The sequence below is a fragment of the Sinocyclocheilus grahami genome, unplaced genomic scaffold (assembly GCF_001515645.1).
Source record: "Sinocyclocheilus grahami isolate Dianchi unplaced genomic scaffold, SAMN03320097.WGS_v1.1 scaffold319.1, whole genome shotgun sequence".
In the NCBI taxonomy this organism is placed as follows: domain Eukaryota; kingdom Metazoa; phylum Chordata; class Actinopteri; order Cypriniformes; family Cyprinidae; genus Sinocyclocheilus; species Sinocyclocheilus grahami.
The window spans coordinates 1,421,306-1,440,287 of NW_015505498.1; the positions used below are offsets into that span (position 1 = coordinate 1,421,306).

At 36.1% G+C, this 18,982-nt stretch overlaps 1 protein-coding gene across 1 annotated transcript in view; it reads right to left on the minus strand.

Moving 5' to 3' along the window:
• The window catches only part of LOC107602128 (glycosyltransferase-like protein LARGE2), a 32,557-nt gene extending 22,498 nt beyond the window's left edge, over positions 1-10,059 (minus strand). Inside the window, exon 1 of the mRNA XM_016294539.1 lies at positions 9,992-10,059. The gene's annotated coding sequence lies outside the window, so the exon portion shown is untranslated. The remainder of the gene's footprint in view (positions 1-9,991) is intronic.
• Positions 10,060-18,982: the final 8,923 nt, after the last annotated feature.

Genomic DNA, 18,982 nt, shown 5'->3' on the forward strand with positions numbered 1-18,982 from the left:
TATATATATATATATATATATATATATATATATATATATATATATATATATATATATATATATATATATATATATATAGTTTTTTTTATATAAATCTCTTATGTTCACCATTTATTTGTTTAAAAATACAATAATATAGTGAGATATTATTACAATTTAAAGTAACTGTTTTCTACTTTAATATATTTTAAAATGCAATTTATTTCTAGTGATAACAAAGCTGAATTTTCAGCATCATTACTCCAGTCTTAGTGTCACATGATCCTTCAGAAATCATTCAAATATGCTGATTTGCTCCTCAATTATTAATAATAGTTATTGTTATTATTATTATTATTATTATTATCAATGTTGAAAACATAGATTTTTTGAAACTGATCATTTTTTTTCAGGATTCTTTGATGAATAGAAAGCTCATTGAACAGCAATAAAAAAATATTAAGCAACCAAAAAAAACCCTGTTAATAATAAGAATTGTTTCCTTAGCAACAAATAAGCATATTATAATTAATAAATAGATATATAAAAAATAAAAAACACTAAATTATTCCTTTTTTTTTTTTACCAGTAGTGTACGTTTCATAGAATATTTATGGCACAAAGGTGGTATAAATTTAATTATAATAATAATCCATGGAATAGATTAATAAATAGGAATAAGAATTACAAATAAATAGGAATAAGAATTACAAATGTAATTATTACAAATAAATAGGAATAAGAATTACAAATCCTGTAAATAACATATGTATTTTACAGTGCATTCTACAAAAGTTTTATTTTCTTCAGGTAACTTTTAGATTATGCATTTCTTGTGGCAACATCAAATTAATAATTGATTCAAAAATATAATTTAATGTGACAACTGCATATCCATCTTAACAAATGTAGTCTACAGATAGATAGATAGATAGATAGATAGATAGATAGATAGATAGATAGATAGATAGATAGATAGATAGATAGATAGATAGATAGATAGATAGATAGATAGATAGGTAGATAGATAGATAGATAGATTAAAAAAAAAACACAGAACACCCTGAACTCGTGCCATTGGTTGAGTCTGTGTTGCTATGTTGGGCTGGTCGATGTTCAGACAGAACTGATAGTTGACTTGAATAAAACTGATTTTACTTGAATAAATTAAATAAATGCAAACCATCAAAAGATATTTGGGCAACTGTAATCATGTCTTGAGCTACCAATAGAAACCATAAAAAAATGCCTCTCTGCACGCCACTTTACGGCACGCATTCATGTCTGTGTTCACACCACGTGGGCTACACGACAGCCATTGTTGTTTACACCACTCTTAATTAAAGCGCGAGCCGTGGGAGGCTCTCTATCACCCCAGCAGACACGGATTAACAACAGAAAAAAAAGAGAAAGAAGGAGAGGGAGTGGGAGAAAGGAGACAGTAGAGAGACAAAATCGTCTTTGTTTTATTATGAGGTTAATTAATCATGCTTCAGTCTAATAAGACATATGCCTGCAACTTACAAAACATGTCTATTTATTTATGTATAAATAAATAAATATAAAAAAATAAAAAAATAATTTTATATATATATATATATATATATATATATACACACAGTATATATACACACATACATACATACATACATACATACATACACATAATGCATTAAGAATCCCCTTTTAATTTATCATAAATACAGACTTCATAGAAAGTGTTAGCAAAAGTTTTAGCAAGTGGGAGAAAGGAGACAGTAGAGAGACAAAATCGTCTTTGTTTTATTATGAGGTTAATTAATCATGCTTCAGTCTAATAAGACATATGCCTGCAGGAAGCAAGATTGGATGCTGGCAATAAATAAATAAATAAATAAACAAACTAATATATATATATATATATATATATATATACACACAGTATATATACACACATACATACATACATACATACATACATACACATAATGCATTAAGAATCCCCTTTTAATTTATCATAAATACAGACTTCATAGAAAGTGTTAGCAAAAGTTTTAGCATTTGAAAATTAGCTAGAGGCTATTCCTCTGTGAAAACAAATCAAAATATGGATGACTCACTATGCACTCACTTATTTCGTCCAAATCAAATGCTTTCTGCAATAATGTCCTGCCCTCTAATACCACTGCCTCTGACTAGCAGCTTAAAGTCCTGAATTTAAAATGGTCCAAGTAAGCTTACACACGTACCCTAAAAAGTGGCCTTCAATTAATAATTTAGCCAAAGATGAATTTGTCAAAATACACAAAGATATTTTATGCTTCATAAAGTGCTAGCCTTAAAATCTTAGCCAGATAAGTCAGCCATATTTCAAGATCTTAATTTCTACCACAGAATTAAACAATACAAAAGCCAAAAAGAAAGGCATTCAAGATTGAAATGACCTGACAGAATGAACACATTAATCAGTGAGTGCATCAGTGACTGTACTGCATAAAAATCAAGCGTAAGCGTTAGTTCTGGCAGGTCACGTTAGACAAGCTCGCATCAGCTGACTCTCAGCTGATCCCCATCTACCTATAGGAATACGACACCTATCTAAGCATTCATATATAAGGCCCCTCAGTATTATCAGCAGTTTTCGCATTGCTCAATAGCTAATTACCCTCCTCCATCCCCAGCTCCTCCTCTGTCAGTCAGGATTCAGCCTTCTGATTCTCCTTTGAATCAGACTAATTCTAAATGTGTACATTACATTTTTGAACTTTAATGATATCTGCAATACATTCATGTTGGTTCTGTTCTGTTTACCCTGGGGGGGGTTATCGCTGCTCTCATCCATGCTAGGCTGCATGGATGCGCAGGGAATTCTTGCCCAGAACAGAACCATACCGCCAATCCAAACTGTATACTAACTGTCAGTCATCTTTGACGATAGTGGTCCTGACAGAACCCATTTTAATGTCAGTGGTGACTGTAGTCAGTGTGTTTGTTTGTTTGTATGTGTGTGTTTTGTTTGTCTCTGAATTGTGTTGAGCTGACCTGTGTGGTTACCACTGTAACTGTTTGATAAAGTATGTCCTTCATCACCTGACTCTGCTGACACCAGCCTTTGTTTGTTTGTTTGTTAGTCGTCTCTTATGTGTAACACTAAAGGCCATCCTGAGCTCTCCACCGCTCATTACCAGATTACATCCACCCACCCACCCTCATACACACACACACACACACTTGCCACGGCTGCAAAACGCTTTCTCAAACTTCAGGGATGCGAATGCTAAGTATGTAAGAAAAAGTGCAGAATTATTTAATGTGAACTAAAAAAGTGAGTCCAGTATGTAAGTCTACACATCTTGAGTCTGAAAGATGCTACATGAGTTAGAATAAAGCATAAACCAACTTGGTGGGTCTCTATAAACAGAGTGCAGTCCTGTAGACACATAGCCGACCCTTATTAATGGGCCATGTGAAACGTAACCTCAAGCAATTAACCCACAGAAGAGGCAGCCATTTCTGGAGTGCATTCTGTAGCCTTTTCAAAACCAACACCACCACTAAAAACTTCTCTTCATTACACAGACAAAAATCACCCTGACAGGGACACAAAGAGGTTAACTGAGAAAAAAAAAGACTCCTTCAGTCTCCTTTAGTCATACCTAATGTTTAACTCAGTCACCCACAATCGACCAATATTGCATAATCAACATCAATTTCTGAATAAAAAGCCTGGTAGGATTTTCTTAAAAATAAAAGTAAAGCTTCTTCATCGGCATCAAAGGTTCCATGAAGAACCTTTACGATCAATGAAACCTTTCGATTCACTTGACATCCTTAATAAACATTGTCATTAGATGCCTTTTTTTATGTTTTTGAAATGTCTGAAATTATTTTTTTCCAAAAACATATATGTAACTGACATCATCACCAAGATCACATTTGAAGAATGTACACATGGCCTCAAGCTGCAACAGCAATTTAATAAAAGACACCAAAGCTCAATAATGACATGTATTCATGACAAAAATCAGAATAAACTATTTGTATAGTTAATTAGCCTAGCGGCTGTTGACGTGGCACATTAGCATGTTAATATACAACACGCACCCACAGTTGGGCATTAATCATCTATTTTACAGCGCATTGAATCGAGCTCATCCATTTACAATTACAATTACCAGCCTTATAAACTTACTTTATATTTCTTTTTATTACATCAGACATCTGTATTTCTCAATGACTACTATTTACAAAGAAACACACCGGGCTAAGAAAAGGTGATTCCAATCCGAAAATGCCCATACAAAAATCACATATAGACTAAACTCTGATACAAAATCCAATTCATCCGAAATCCAAAACCTTTGGCTGCTTCCCTCTTCAAGATGTCATTGGACAAATCTACCTGACCACACACCTAATTACATTTAAATATTTTTCTCTCACCGGACCAGACTCCCTTCTCCTCCTCTCCTGTGATTTCAGACTTCACAGGCCTCCTGGTGGTGGACGTCTAACAGTAAAGGTCAGCTGGTCGTAAATTCAAACAGCCAGGTTCCCACTATGTGACCCCTTGCAGTTAGAGAACGTCTTTCAACTGCTGCCAGCACAGGAGACATCAGAACACAGTTAATTACCCCTCTCACCCTCATTACACCCAGTTGGTTCTAAAACTGGAAATAATGCATAAAGTAAATCAAAGGGATTGCACTGGACTGTACACCCTTAAAAATAAAGTTTTCAAAAGGAAGATTTCACAGCAATGCCATATTATAGAAAAAAACATTTTTGGTTCCCCAAAGAACCTTTTGTGGAATGGAAGAGTTCCATGGATGTTGAAGGTTCTTCATGGAACAATTGATTTGTACCTTTAATTTTTAAGAGTGTATTATATTATATATGCTCATATATATGTTCATAATGTATAATGTAATTTTTTTAATATAATGTATATTAAATATGCCCATTGTAAATCTTTAAAAAATTTATTACTCAAAAAATTGTGCGAGATTCAACACAACAACCAGTAATGTTAATTTGACTCCTCCCATGAATTTTGATGATATTTCCAGTCCATCATGATTACTGGATAATCATTCCTTTAAAAAATACAGAGACTAACTTTAAAACTTTAAAAACTATCCAGACTTGTTTGCTGAAATATGATAGATGTGGCATCTGTTTTGAGGACCCAGAAGAGGGAAAGTCTCCTCTGTTTGCATTGGCACAGGTAAGCTGAAACTCGCCTTTTCCAAAGCTGGCGGTCTGATCAGTGGCACATAAATCTCTCTGTTCATATCTCTCATCTACTGCTTGTTAATATTCTCTAAATAGAGAGAGTAAGGAGAAACCACAGATGACACAACATATAACCTCAGGGCACATCTCTAATGCTTTATGGGAGTAGAACGGCACAAATGCTTTAGAGCTGAGGTCACATTGGGTTTTAACTCTCACTTTTGTGTCTTATATTACAAAACCTGCCTATTCTTGCTCAGACTCAACACTAAAACGCCACCTCAGCCAAATCTGTACTGCCCGGTTGATCTTTCCAAACAGGAAATGCATGCAGTTCATGGCTTCGGTTTAAGATGCTTTTTAATAGGTCACTTTGCAGAGGATCTTTATGACACAGGTCTTTTATGGGGTGAAAGGCCTCCATCCAAATCCATTAAAAGACAGTGAAAGAGTGATAGTGAAAGTAAAAAAGGAAACAAAGCAAGAGAGAAGCAGAGAGATGGGTCAATGTGGGCTAGCTGGCAGCTTTCGTAAGGATCTTTAGCTGAACAAGCAACGAGACTCGCAAGCCTGTTCTACAGGGACAGGTGTCCTAGTAAAACAGGAATTACTGGGGTTGTATAGTGGAGGGAGGTGAAAAACAATACATAACATTCAGCCCCCGCTGGCTTTTATAGCTTACATACTCATCTCATCTGCAATACACATTAAACCAGAGAGCCCATTTTAGTGCACTCCAGTATTGATCAGGGTGAACAAACTGTCCATACGCCTTCTTATCTGAACATTACACTTATCAACCTATAGAAGTTCAATGAATGTGTAAAAGGACACATCATTAGTCCTGTAACAGCTTCCATACCTCTGTACTTACATTTAGATGCTTACTTTGTAGAAAGAGAGTGTTTTGTAGTGGTTACAGAGCAGGGTAGGATCGCAAGTGTGTATTTCTTTAGTTTAAAGGGAAGAGAAAGATGAATAACATACAATTAATAATTTCCTTTAAACTTCGATCCTTGAATCTGATTGGACTGAGCAGTTTTCCAAGAGCGACTCTTTAACTGACTTATTCAGCAGGTCACAATATTATGCCAGTAGGTGGCGACAAGTGACCATCTTTATCAACGAGTCCTTTGAATCACTAACTCAACCAATTTGTTCAAAAACACTGATTCATTCAGGAACTAAAGAAAAGACTGGCTGCATCCGAAATGGGATACTTCTTTAATATACTAAATTTGGCCGACATTCCTAACAGCCATATATTTGAGGTCACATACAGTAGATGAAAAAACGTATGTGAAAAGAGTAGTATGTCTGAATTCATGATATTCATAAAACAGTAGGCAAAAACTATCAGCACAATTTTGAAGTGCACATTCAATGGACACTACTAAACCATGAAGCCACAAGAGAGGTTTTATGAATGGCAGTGAAGCAATGCAACTGACACTGTAGGTCACATGACCAATGTATATCCAGATTACATTCTTACTACACACATTCACACTGTATAGAACGTAGAAAGTAATTACTTATTCAAAAGAAGTACCTATACTCACAGTATGAGATTTCAGATACAGCCATTGTCTTTATAAGGGAGTCATTGAATCATTCAAATGATTCGTTCAAAAATGAGTCAGCGGCCATTGAACCATTCAGTTAAAATGTATTGTTCAAAAAGCTGATCTTTTAAGAGCGAAACAAGTGACAGAGTGACTCACTAAATCATTCAGTCAACAGATTCATTCAAAATACTGATTCTTTCAGTAACAAAACAGTAGTACTGGTTTATGGCTTCATTTTGAATGATTCTTGTTGGCAATAATAAGTATAGTAATTAATAAATTACTCAGTATTACCTTTATGTACATTGATGTTGTATAAAAGCAATATCACACTCGCAATCGAGGCTGTGCACTGTCACCATTGTGCCCTTGAGCAAAGCACTTTGTTTTTGAGAAACCCTATGTTACAGTGGGATTGTTCTTGTGACAACTGTATGTAATCTGCTACATAAGGTAGATAAATATTTAATCTATTCTGCTCTGTCTTTGTCATGTTCTATTGGTGGACAGCACAGGTGTGACCAGAGCTCCACTGCTGCTGTCAGTCACAGTATGATTATGCCATTAAAATTGAATGGAGTCTCCGTGGACAAGACCTGGAATTACATCGGCCTTACCCTTTTAAATGAGGGACATTGTAATCGTGAATATAATCAGGGACAAGATCTTTTTTATTAAATCTCAATCATTTCAGCACTGTCCGCACACACAGTGTTTCACGGGCAGTTCTGAATTTCCAAGGTCTAACTAGGAAGCTGTTCTCACATTTTAATCAGGCAGCAAAACACTGCCTTCAAAAATACCTTGTTCATAGGGTTTCCCAATGTAGTTGTACCATATCAGTTATTGGCTGATATAAGATTACAGGTATCAATATCAGATTTTAGATCACCTTTGCTGTCTTCTAACAGTCACTTAAAGTTGGCAGTCACCGGTAGAGTGAAGTTAGATATTCATAAACAAAGGTTAGCTACAATGACTAATATGATTAGTTATAAAATATGAATTTCCTTGTGAAATTAGGTTATCAGGGTTGTGAGAGTATGGTGACTGTGAAATTTAACTTGAGACGATAATAATATAGATCAAAACAACGGACTCATTTTTAAGGTAGAGTTAAATCATTCTAAAATGCTGATTTGCTGCTCAAGAAACATTTCTTATTAGTATCAATGTTGAAAACAGGTTTTGCTGCGTATTTTATGATATGATTTATTGATATTTTATGGAAACCGATATTTTAATTTGATTTTTTTCATCGGATTTGTTGATGAATAGAACGTTCAAAAGAACAGCATTTATTTGAAACAATAATCATTTGTAATTTAATAAATGCCTTTACTGTCACGTTATAGCTTACATCAATTTAATGCATCCTATAGAAAAAAAAAAGTTTTACAGTTGAACTACAGCATTTAAATAGGTGTAATCTAGTTCATAATGTGAGGACTTTAACATACAAAATATGAAATATCAACATGTATTCAGCAACATCTGACGAATGGCAGTCACCGGTAGAGTGAAGTTAGATATTCATAAACAAAGGTTAGCTACAATGACTAATATGATTAGTTATAAAATATGAATTTCCTTGTGAAATTAGGTTATCAGGGTTGTGAGAGTATGGTGACTGTGAAATTTAACTTGAGACGATAATAATATAGATCAAAAACAACGGACTCATTTTTAAGGTAGAGCGAAATCATTCTAAAATGCTGATTTGCTGCTCAAGAAACATTTCTTATTAGTATCAATGTTGAAAACAGGTTTTGCTGCATATTTTATGATATGATTTATTGATATTTTATGGAAACCGATGTTTTAATTTGATTTTTTTCATCGGATTTTTTGATGAATAGAACGTTCAAAAGAACAGCATTTATTTGAAACAATAATCATTTGTAATTTAATAAATGCCTTTATTGTCACTTTATAGCTTACATCAATTTAATGCATCCTATAGAAAAAAAAAAGTTTTACATTTATGGTGCTTTCTGTCTTTTGGAGCTCAGCAACCCGTATCCTTGTTAACTTGGATGGCATTCATAAAAACTTTTGTGTTGAACATAGGAAAGTCAGTTGGTTTTGAGAGTAAGTCAAGTTACCACCGTAAAGCTGAGGAGTCTGGGTCTGCTTTGCATCCGGAGCCGGCTTAAAGTTCCAGCATCATAATCCCTAACCTTCAAAGAATAATATCTCCTTGCTTTCTTTCACTAATTCTAAACGGTCACAGGAATGAAAACAGGATTATTTTACATGCCCCACACAAGACACCAACACAGCTAACCCAATGAAAGGAAACCCTAGCAACTTTGGGAACAGAAACAGTACAGGCCATCACTCTTGAGTGATAATCTGGCATATTTAAAAGTCTCTTTTAATCTCCCCCCCCCCCCCCCCCCCCACACACACAGCTATTTAAATTATGATATACCATAGATTTCTAAATGTTTTTATTTACAGAAATATAAATAACAAATTAATATAATGCATACACTAAAATAAAGCTAATTACTACAGACTAACCTGATATATATATTTTTTTTTCATGTTTTTAAAGAAAGTTTCTTATGTTCACCATGGTTGCAATTATGTGATCAAAAATACAGTAAAACTGCAATATTAGTACAACATTTTTCTATTTAAATATATTTTTAAATATAATTTATTCCCATGATGAAAGGCTGAATTTTTAGCAGCCATTACTCCAGTCTTCAGTGTCACTTAATCATTGCAATAATTTTTTCGCAATATTATTGTATTTTTTATCATATAAATGCAGCCTTGGCGAGCACAGGGGACTTTCAAAAACAAAACAAAAAATTGCAATTATTAAAACATTTGTCTGGTAGTATACGTATATATTATTTGTAAGATTTATCTAATAATACTGTTCCTGGCCTAAAGTAACCCAACCCCCTCAGACACACAAAGAACCTCACCTCAGTAAACACCACACACCCATTAGACAGCAAACACACATACACACAAACACACCGCTTTACAGTACTGTTGTAAAGTGCAGTAAAGCCCAAGTATCTCTACATCACAAAAACACAGCAGCCTTTACACAGTGGAGAGAAGAAGAAAAAGTGGGACAATACCTCACGCCACAATAGAAGACAGACTCCTATCACCAGGGAGAAAAACCGAGTAAGAAAAAGTAGCCACATACACAAAGCCTGCATTCAGTGAGCTGAAAGGGGGAGAAAGAACACACTTATCTTCACCTCTGCACAGCGCCAAGGCCAGGTCTCCTTCTCTCTCTCTCTCTCTCACTTTCTCTTCTTCTGTCTGGCAGCTTGAGCACGCTTTGACGATGGTCTGACAGCTGAATGAAGTTACAGCGCCCGGCATGCATGAGATTTTGGGCTGATAATAATCGCTAGTGGCAAACTTTGAACTGCTCTACCTGTGTTGGTTCATGTGTGTCTGAGAGGGAAAAAAGAAGAAAAAAAACTCCTCCCTCTTTCCCTCCACATCTCTGCAAGCGTGCCACGGCAGGTTTACTTCTCACATTCAGATCAAAGCCACCTCTCAACCTCTCTCTTTTGCTCTGTCGTTCTCCAAATCTCTCTTTACGCTCTAAAGTATATTGTAATTGCTTTTAAAGTTACCCCACCGCCGCTGACTTTGCCATGACGGAAACACCTTCATCCCGTCTTTGAGCCTCTGCTACACCTGATTTACTAAATTCCCTTACCTCCGCTGGCTCATTCCCTCTCACTTCTCCTCCATTCCTCCCGCTCTATTGAAAGATGACTGGCATGGACTTAAGGAGAAAGAGGGGGGGAAGGGTGTCACCTTCCAAATAACTGTTGCTGCATGACAAAAGATGGGTTGTGCAGGAATGCAGGAGTCTGGGAAGCTTCGCCTCTCCACTGACCAGCAACATGATCCTGAAGCACAGATAGTCACACACATGCGCTCGCAGACGGCAGCTCCAGACGAGTGTAATCAAGCATTCTTATCAGACAATGAAACGGCTTGTTTTGTCATTCGGATTTCTACAGGCTCTCATTAGAAGCTCTTATCGCAGCGGACGAGCTGGGGGGGTCTCTTAATGAATCACATCATCTCTTCACTGAGATTTACGGTTTCAATGATTTACACACTTCCTGTGAACTTACATTGTAAGATTCAAAGAAATTTGCTGTCCCAAAAGAACAAACTGGATAATATAGAAATCAAAATGTTCCTGGTTTTATTTTGCAGGCCATTAGTGTATAAAGGCCACTTCACATGACTTATGCTATGGTTTTAACACACTGTTCATTTTTTTACATGGTTTTACGTGGATGCTAGGTTGAACATTCTCCGTTTCACAGTGAAAACATCATAGTGAAAAGAGTATTGAAGGGAAAACATTACTATGGAGCCCCTGAGGGGACATGGTGAAGAAAAAAAACATGAGATGGGACTGGAAAATGTTATTTCAGTGCTTTTGCGTTTGCCTCACGAAACGTTACGTTTCTTGCAAAACTTGCATTTCGCTGAGAAGCTCGTGAGCTCTCTTGCAAAAAGCATTGAAAAACACTGAAAAAAATGGTGTAGGTTTACTTGGAAACTATTTTCACTCAGAGATTGCTAGTAAATTTCACAAATAATTGCAAAGAAATGGAATGACATGTGACACTTTTAATTTAATGTGAAATTTTGAGGTCGAAAGACAAAAACAAAACATACTCAAATAACCTTTATTTAAAAAATTATTATTTTATTTATTTATTGAGTGTATAGTTTTTCCTCTCATCTCATATTATTTTTATAATTGCAAGTTTCTTGAGTGAACGCAACACTATTGGTAGCAAATGCAATGCATTAAAATATAACTTTTTCTTTCAATCTCATATGTTTTTCCCATTACGTCCCCTTAAGAGGATCTCATACTAAATAAGACATCGTTAAAGGGTTAGTTCACCCAAAAGTGAAAATTAGCTTGTGTTTTACTTACCCTCGAAGCATCCTAGGTGTACATGACTTTCTTCTTTCAGACGAATCCAGTCGGAGTTATATAAAAAAATTGTCTTTGATCTTTCAAGCTGTTTAATGCCACTCAGCGGGTGTTGCAGTTGAACGGTCCACAAGTCATCAAATAAAGCTCATGCATTCATAATAAAACGTGCCGCAGACGGCTCCGGGGGATGAATAAAGGGCCCCTGTAGCGAATCCATGTTTTGTAAGAAAAATATCCATATTTCAAATGTAATAAACACTTTTCTCTCACTTCCGTTATCTATCATAAGCGGCTCCGTTCCGGCGGAAGGCGCATGACGTATGAGATATGCTAGTCTCGCGAGTTTGTTTAATAGGACAATTTGTTTGTTTAATTTAGCAAAGCAAAACCAGTCTCCTCTTGGTTTATATCGAAATCCTCTGACATTTTTCTTTGCAAATCTGCGGTTTGTACTTCTAATTCGTGACCGGCGTTTTGTTTTGTTCTCTCTCCGCATTCGTCACTAATCACGGAACGCCGCACGTCTTACGTCATCCGCCATCCGCCGGAACTGCTTCAGTGGATGACAGTCAGCGGAAGTGAAAGAAAAGTGTTTATTACATTTGAAATATGGATATTTTTCTTACAAAAACTCATGGATTCGCTACAGGTGGCCTTTATTCATCCCCCGGATCCGTCTGCGGCATGTTTGATTATGAATGCGCGAGCTTTATTTGACGACTTGTGGACTGTTCAACTGCAGCACCCGCTGAGTGCCATTAAACAGCTTGAAAGATCAAAGACAATTTTTAATATAACTCTGACTGAATTCAACACGTCTGAAAGAAGAAAGTTATATACACCTGGGATGCTTCGAGGGTAAGTAAAACACAAGCTAATTTTCATTTTTGGGTGAACTAACCCTTTAAAGAGGGAAATCAATGTGTAAAAACCACTTATGTGTGAAGCTGGAGCTGTAAATGCAAAGCAAACAATGCATATGTCATGTGAATTGTCTGCCAATCACTGGCTGCATTTTGAATGGTTAAATGGCAACTGAGATATCAATCTGCACCATACACTATTATTTATTATAATTGTGCGACTGCTTAACTGACTATCAGAGATGGTCATTCTTCCTTGACAATAAACCTGCACCTGCTTTGCCCTGCCTGAGTTGTACTGAGGATAAGATAACAGTTAAATTAATGTTTGAAAAGTTAACACCTCATGTTTTCTCCTCATTAAGGAAATAAAGGTCACTGGCGAAGGTGTGTGACAGTAAACCAAGACAGCATGGAGGGAAATGGGACTAATCTATCACTCCAAGGGGAGTCCTGTGCATGAGGAGGAGGGGTGTGGTAAAATGAGGAGCATTGGGTTTCTGTAACAACTGTTTAAGTCACACACACACACACACACACACACACAAGCAACTGGCTTCAACTGATGATTCACTTCACAATACACAGTGGCTACAGTTAGCTGAATCTAATGAAAACATGCTCAGTTTATACTTCATACAAAAATCAAAAGAAGAAAATCTTTAAGAAAATGAAACATTATTTTCTTGCACTGTGACATTATTTTGATGATAACTTTGCTCAAACATTCTCATTATCGTAATAAGTCTGGAATATTCTATAACCTGATCAAGTAAAAGTTCAGTAATTATGACAGAAATATATTACTATTCTACAGTAGAATGTACTTCTCAAAGTAATAATAATAATACAATTTATTCAAATATTATTGTATAGGGAATATCAGATAATATCATACATTATTGTCCATGTTTTAATTTAAACAGTAAACCTCAATTGTGCAGCATTTTGTCAAAAAAATAAAAAAATGTATTACATTTTAAAGCTTAATTAAATCATTTAAGATTTATGCATTCATTTGATTTACCACTGTTTTTGATAATAGAATTTTATAAAATCATAAAACACAGAATCTAGAAACAATACACTGAATTTCTGAAAAGATAAAACACTTAATAACTTAAATTGTTAATTGTTTTATGAATTCAATTAATAAAACAATTCATTAATTTTTTTAACCCATGAAATTTGGGTGTGTGGGGGGAATAAATAAATAAAATGGATTTCATAGGGCCTAGGGTAAATGTGCTTAATTGTCATGAAAATAATGTAACAATGCAAAAATATAAAAAAAAAATTTGATTGTTTATTTTCCTTACGGTTTAGCACATTTACATAATTCTCACTATGTGATAAAATAAGTAAATTATAGATAAATAAATTCAAATTCACCATTTTAAAAAAGGGATTTGTTTTCAGTAATCAAAATGTGATTTCTTATTGATTTATTTTAATTTTGGGATTCACAAATAGTAAGGAATAAACAGAACATGATAGAGGGAACCCAGCATTATAAAGCATAAATCATGAAACGACACAAGCTGAACTTGCATCGCTTGCATGAGTGGCACCACCCAACGCGCTGGCGCATATGTGTTTACGGCTGCGACAGCTGCACATTTATAATCCTCGTGAACAAAATATCACAATCTCTGTGACGAATTCACTGAGAAATAATAGCTGTAGAAACCCAGAGCTTAGCATTTAAGGACTAATCTCCGGTTTAGTCATTGTGTGAGGGATAAACACTGAATCATCTGGAGAGTTTCCTCTGTTGTCCGCTACTATATTTGCTAAAACACTCTGCCTGACACTTGCCGTATGAATTTTCTCACTATTTCACTTACATTCTTTTCATCAGTCTTTCTCTCTCACCGGAATACAGACACCAGCACATTTTATGACTCATGGAGTCATGTAGGAAATGATGTTAACAATGCCAAACTGCAGTAAAAACACTCTCTAATCCTCCTGTCTGAGTGGGAACAAACTCGTGAGGGCCGTCAGGACAGAGGGCTTTGACATGACAAAACAACAAGAAATATAACACCTAGCCCACCACAGAGGATTTACAAGGGTCAAGAGGTCAAAAAGTCTCCAAAACAAGCAGCACTTTGCTTCGCTTGGATTTTCAATGGCTGGTGGGAACACAATATTGCTTGAGGACCATGAGCTGTTGAGCGAAAATAATCGATACTGACACACGCAAGCACACACACATAAAACTGATGGAAAAGTGACAATTTATTTAGTTCTGACAAAGTACTGGATGAGAAGCAGGAGAGCTTGGCTTATGGGTTAGCAAACTCTAATAAGTGCTGTCTCTCTTCGGTCTGCGGTCACTCCAATCTCAGGCTCCAGACAGCTTTTCTAAATAGAGTTTCATCCAGTCGCAGCGTCAGCTGCTTGCATCCCAAACGGCGATTGTATCTGAGACCTCAGACATGACTAAAATATCACAGACAGCATCTTACCTCCGCTGAGTGAACTTAATCAGCTCGTCATACACCCACACGTCCTCACCAGAGTCTTATTATACTCTTAAACGAGACAAACCGTCTCATTAAGCTTACGGCTTAATTATAAAGAAAAGAATGTCCTCTTTATGCCTATGTCTCTAATTGTACTAATCACACTAATTAATAAAGCCGCTTTTTAAAAGGTTAAAACCATAGTTACCAAACTTGTTGCCATGGTGAGGGGGAAGGTATTATAAAAACTTAGCAGCTGATTGGCCAGCGCAGGTTTCCCACACTTTGAGTAATGAACCTCCAAGAATTTTCCATGAGTTATTCAGTCATGATTACTAGATATGGATTGTTGAAATATTCAAAAAAATATTTTATAGAGACTGCAATATATGTATATGCATATATGTATATATATATATATATATATATATATACACATATATGTATGTGTGTGTGTGTGTGTGTGTGTGTGTATAAATTGAATCCACACTGAAGTAAATTGAGCTGAATAATGACACTATTGCCTTTTCAAAGCTAAAATTGTATTTGTTTCATAATTTAAGAACATTAATACTATTAATATTAATACTATTACTGTGAAGCTGCTTTAAAATCTGTATTGTATAAATCGCCCTGTTTAAAAAAAAACTTGAATATTTTCAATTACTGTTCTTTTTTTTAAAGATATAAGTAATTTCTATACACTTTCCAAGCCTGGAGACTGCCATTTTAAAACGTCCTGTTATTTCGAATTTTTCCATGACCGTGGGATCCCTGCCAGGGATGGAGATGAAAATGCTGAACGTGCGCTCAATATGACAGTTGGAGATAATTGTTATTAGTGTATGTTTTTAGTTATTGGCACCGTGATTCTCCTGAGCTTCTCACGCCCCACAAATAAAGGGTCAAAGTTCATATGTAGCTGAGGGGTGTTGAGCGTGTGAGGAATGTCTGTGGTGAAGCCATCCATTAGCTCAACATCCCTTTCATTAGCTACATCTCACATTTAACCCTTATTGCTTGAGGATAAAGAGGTCAGAAGCATCGTAGTATCAATAACTGTAATCCATGCACATTAGAAAAACATGCCTGTGGCGACATTTCTGCAAAATTATATTACGTTGCTTCTTTCATGTTTCCAGTGAATGGCACTATAAGCAGGATTAGTTTTATCCAAAAAAAGATAATGTGAATCTGGCGATGTTTTATTAGGTTAGCTGGTGTATGTATGGTGGCAGTTCAGAAATTAAATGTGATCAAAAAGCCAACCCATGCTCCATGGATAAATGTGCCTGTGCCGATGTTTCTGGAAAATTGTATAACGTCACTTCTTGCACGTTTAGCAACACTGTCCATGTGAAATGTCCAGTCAGTGGCATTAAATGACAGATGAATATGAATCTGGCCATTTTTATTATGCTGGCTGTTGTATGTATCGTGGCAGTTCATAAATTAAATGTGAATTGCGGCTAAAAGGTTATTGCTCTTTCCCATTAAAACATAGCATACCGCCTAAACCCGACCCTAAACCTAACTGATAGTGCTAACAAAAGCAAACATGAGATAAAAACACATTTGCTGATGCAATCATGTAATTTTAGCTTGTTTCTTCAAGTATTTGAGCTGTTTTATTATTACTTGTGTTTCACGGGACTTGTACCCGCGTTGTATCGGGTGAGCTTCCAAGCAAGAAAAACATCAGAAATCAGAAAAACTATACACATAGAGATTTTTATGTAATGCAAACATGAAAAATATTAGATTACATATCAAAAATGCATTTTGAGGTCATAACATAATATTGTGCTTGGAACTATGTGAAAATGTAAGTCTTTATTAATCTATAATTTGCCCCTTTAATCATAATTTCTGGGGAAATGAATAAAAGCTGTTGGTGTTTTACTGCCACTATTGTTCATTTCAGCTGAAAATGGCAGTGAATTGTATTTCTAGATACATTTTTGAAGTTTTGCAAAAATGTAGGTAGAGGCAATAAATACTTCTGGCATGAAACGCTGGATGGCACAGTCCGATAGCTTTAACTCAATCTGACCAAATGACATCATTATCACATGGCACAGCTGATTGGTTCTCTCCTGTATCGGTAGCCAATGAGCTCGCTGCTCAACATTCAAATATAAGACTAGTGCTTGCCGTAGCAGTTGCAACTTGCTTCAGAAACCCTCCACCTTCCCCAGCTCCACCTGTAAAGATCTGCTACGAGGTGATTCATGTATGCTATATGGGGGTTATTTCATGTATGTTATATTTGCAGCAGCAATATTTCTTACATGCTCACAGCAGCATGTTGTGGATGTATTGGCAGTAGCAAGTCTCGGTACTTGCTCTGCAGCAGCAGCGTATCAGATCTATTTCGCTAAGACCAAATACATTAACATTGTCATGTACATTACCATGTCAATCCCTCCGAGAGTTGTCATGACAGAACTACCTTTTTGTCATGTTAAGCAAGGTTCATCTCCTGACTTCATGTCCACTAGTCAGGGCTCCCAGGGTCATGGGAAAAAATAGGGAACTACAATTTCTGAAGCAAAAAAATTTAATCTGAGGCTGTCCAAGGCAGATTTCTGAGGTGTTCTCAACAGCAGCCTGGGAAATGTATTCAAACCACCAGCACCTGAACAAATAATATGACTGTGGCTGTGAAGGCTTTTGAAAGGTCTGCAGTGCTAACACCTCACGTCCAGGGCTGTAGCTCTGCTGGACATCTGCTGTGACCTTCTGAGAATTAATCATGACCACTTACGCAGAGTATCTTTTGTTCTGGTCCCAGATGGTGTGGTGCAAGATTCAATCAGACTACATGGGCTTCACAGCAAAAGTCGATAGACACATTCACAAGCTGTTTAAAAAGTCTATTGTATAGAATGAGTCGGCAGTCTCGAAGGTCAGAGGACTTTCCATCTCATCCTGAGTAGACCTTAATCTATATTCTTATGCATTCATTTTCCACAAAGAAAAGCTAAAGCTGCTCCTACATAACAAAAGTGTTTTGAACCTGGGAGTTTGCGCAAGCAGCCTGGCCTTCAACTTGGTAAATAGACAGCAGATTGTGAGCGGGGGAACTGCCAATATTGTTTTCGCCCAGATCTTGGGTTCACTAACTATCTATCTACTGAGACGCCACTTCTCTGGCTGCTGAGACTAACTCCTCTCTTTAAATCTTCTCGATCTCACTTTCCAGCCGAGGCGTCCATGTCTCCCAGTTTCATAGCCCACAAAATAGCAGGAGGCTTCATGCACTCACTTCCCCTGACAGTAAACACACCCACGTTCACAGAAGCAGCACATGCATATCAATAACAAACACTGAGCTTATTCTGCATCTGTGACATCATTTAACCTGCCTTTGCATTATTCATGAGCCTGTTTGCACATAAAAAATACGAATCGAATAAAACCGAGGGGGAGCTGTCATGTCTCACACTGTCATCTCTCATTTACAAACAGCATCTCTAATTCTCTTTCACCACTACACGTCAATAACACACACACACACGCACACACACACACACACACTCGTGCTCAGATTCTGAAGGATTTTACTGGATCTCACAGGAGCCAGTTAGCATTATCAGGAACACCAGATATGAAAGGTTTTTTGGATGCCATCTTGTGTTTGAGGATACATTACTGGGCATGATATGATTTCTAATGAAAAAAAAATTATATACAAGGACAAAAAAAATAAAAATGCAGAACTAAAACAGACATTACAGTCATCTTTAAAATAACCTAGTTCACTGGACCAAAACTTGAAACAAGTTTCTTTGTACGTTAAGGTCCCTAACCTAATTTTTCATCCATTGTAGTTGCAACTGTGTCTCAGTCAACTTTCTATAACACTTATTTTTTGTTGGAATCAAGCATTTTTTTAACTAATCATAATAATAATAATAGTAATAATTG